Source organism: Dendrobates tinctorius, unplaced genomic scaffold, assembly GCF_039654945.1.
Source record: "Dendrobates tinctorius isolate UK_male_01 unplaced genomic scaffold, ASM3965494v1 ptg000106l, whole genome shotgun sequence".
NCBI classification, from domain to species: Eukaryota; Metazoa; Chordata; class Amphibia; order Anura; family Dendrobatidae; genus Dendrobates; species Dendrobates tinctorius.
In genome coordinates this window covers 1,251,114-1,254,393 of record NW_027361774.1, presented here as the reverse complement: position 1 = coordinate 1,254,393, position 3,280 = coordinate 1,251,114, and positions in this window count along the sequence as shown.

The window sequence follows — 3,280 nt, the reverse complement described above, 5'->3', positions numbered from 1 at the left end:
GGGCGCTGAAGCATCTTTTGAAATGCGACTTTGGCGCTAAAGTCGCCGACCTCGTGGCCGACCTCATGCTGAGGTCGGGTTTCGTTTCATGAAACCCGACTTTGGCGAAAGTCAGCGACTTTTGAATTTTTTCGACCCGTTTCGCTCAACTCTAATCCTCGGATTAACTGTCCTTGTGTGGACTGTCATCTTCCTGCGCTTGTCGTTACCTCCTCTCTGTGTGTGTGCCACAGATAGGGTAGTGACCCTGGAAGATCTGTAGTCACAGCTGCTATTATTCTGGAGAGTCAGCGGAAGGGTGAGACTCTGTAATGTGCCTCATCTTGGGTCCTGTGCTGGGACTGTTCTATGTGTTATCTGCCTGTTTTGTGGTACAATAAAGCATTGCCCACACTGTGTTACCCTTACCCTGTGTTGTCTGAGTAGCGTTTTGCCCATGTTAATAGGAGAGCGGGAGTTCGGCAGGATGATCCCTGGTCCATGCGGTTTTGTCTAGCGGGCGGCGCTCAGCATTCCGGCAGTGACAAGCATAGAGGTCTGCTGGAGACCTCTGGTTCTCATGTCAACCCATTGGTCACCCATGATTATGTGACGGGGTCACCGATGGGCGGATTTCCGGTGCACTTGCTGGAAGTGTGCATTAAATGCCGCTGTCAGAGGCTGTTCGGGGCAAATGGCAGATGTTCAATACAGCTGACATGTGACGGAAAAGATGTCGGCTCACTGCCAGAGCCCACATCAAAGGGGGGAAGTACTTTTACACCCGATGTTGGAAAGGGGTTAAAGGGGATTGTTTTTACAAGGACAGAATTGGTAATCAATCATGTATACATACAAATAATTACAAAAATACACAGCTTCTAATGTTATAGTATATAGTTAAGACAAGAAAATATAATTTGTGTAAATCATGTGTAGATATAAAAATTCAGGCAAATGTCAAATGTTGTAGCGCCATCTAGTGGCTATGTGCAAAAGTGCCATCATAGAGTAACATGTATCCTAAGAGAGTGTCACTATCAAGGTGGAGATGAGATAAGTGCACCGTATTTACTGAGTGTAAGATAAATCCATACATAGATATATGTAACCGGATTGTAGATCTGTCACTGGATATCAGTGTATAAGGGGAATAGATCCTGTGCACTTATAGATGAATAGCTTATATAATGAGAGGACACAGAGCAAAGGGTATAAATAGTGAGAGAATAAAGAGCTGACAGCGCATTACATCCCTGGAATACAGACAGGAGATATAAAGTGCAGCCAGTGCTATATGGGATATCCCAGGAATACAGCACAGCCCATATAGTGTAAAGGAGGAACCATCCTAACAAGAGATGGAGATTACAGATCCTACAGACGACATGCCGGGAGTGTACAGAGAAAGATGGCAGATTCACCACTATTCCCTCTTACCGGCGTTTCGCCCCGTCAGCTTCCTCAGAGGGTACGGATAAGTGTTTCCAACACACCAAGGTCCTGCACTAATCCAGGCAAGGGGAGTAACTCTGGGGTAAAGTGGGAGTGATTCTAAAGGAATTGGGGCTGTTCCCCGGTCACATCTACGGAACACATGATTGAGTCGGCCAATGTCAGCCAATCACATTGGTGGTTATTGTTTATACCGGCCCTTTCCTGTCCAGGGTCATGTTATTGGCGTGACACCTAATAGTGGTGGGGACATACCCCTGATGGCTTATTGGCGTAAACCGAGCGACCTGGGGCAAATGCCAATCAGAGGTCACAGGGAGCGAGTATACCCCACGTGGGTACATGCATCTATGACGCCCCCGGGTGGTGTGTCACGTGCGGGATCCAGTAAACAGTGTCACACGCCATCCCGGGTAACTCCACCTCTGGGCACCTCTGATTGGATGGTGTCACCGAGGGGAGTGAGTGGAATGACGCTGGATGGACTCGTTGCCATGGAGATCGGACGGGCCCACACCACGCGAGCGTTCAGCATCCCCAGTGAAGCAGGAGGATCAGGATGAAAACCTGTTGGTAAGACCAAGATGAATAATGCTGCATAGAGCCATCTGGTAGCGATCAGTCAGGTGAAGTGATAGTGAGGGGGGTCCGGAAACAAAACAATGCAGGTGAAAAGAGCCAAATGTGACCCCACCAAGTGACCAGTGAGAGTGCAACTGTGCAACGGGTAAGAAAAGAGAATAAACAGTGATATGGTAAAGATATAAAGAGAAAAGCAGCTTAATAACAGTGATGATAATAAAATCTATGGGAAGTGTTTGTGGTGAAGTGTATACACTCCTAGAAATGTTTCCTCTACAATATAGAGATATAAATGATCAGTATTAGGACGTGTAACAAAGAGGAATCTGTTATTATATAGAGAGAATGTAATGAGTAATGTTGAGCATTCCGATACCGCAAGTATCGGGTATCGGCCGATATTCACTGTATCGGAATTCCGATACTGACTTCCGATACTTTTTTCGTATCGAATACCGGAATCGGAAGTTCCCATAATGCTATGAGCCCGCTCGATTTGATTCAGCCAATGGGGATCCTCAGAAGTGTGGGCACATCCTGTTAGGCATGTTAACTATTGGCATGGCTGTGATTGACTGCTGAAATGACGTCATCATGATGCGCGGTCTGTGCCGACTGCGGGGTGTCTGTGCCGACTGTCGGTGGTCTGTACGGGCCAGCCAGGTGCCTGTGTCGGCTGTCGGTGGTCTGTACGGGCCTCTCAGGGGCCTGTGCCGGCTGTCGGTGGTCTGTATGGGCCTCTCGGGGGCCTGTGTCGGCTGCCGGTGGTCTGTACGGGCCTGCCGGGGGCTTGTGCCGGCTGCCGGTGGTCTGTACGGGCCTGCCGGGGGCTTGTGTCGGCTGTCGGTGGTCTGTACGGGCCTCTCAGGGGCCTGTGCCGGCTGTCGGTGGTCTGTATGGGCCTCTCGGGGGCCTGTGTCGGCTGCCGGTGGTCTGTACGGGCCTGCCGGGGGCTTGTGCCGGCTGCCGGTGGTCTGTACGGGCCAGCTGGGTGCCTGTGCCGGCTGTCGGTGGTCTGTACGGGCCTGCCAGGGGTCTTGTGTGTGTACAGGCATCGTCCGATGGGACTACAAGTCCCATCGGGCAATGCCTGCTACACTGACAGTGACAGGAATCCAGTGTCGGGAGGTAGGTATCCTTCCGCACTGTATTCCTCTGCCACTGTAAAAATATAGTCCCTAGTCTCACTTTTGGCATTGCTGTGTGAAAAATTTCCCACACAGCATTTCCAATAAAGGGAGACCAGGCCCCCGAGAGGCCCATA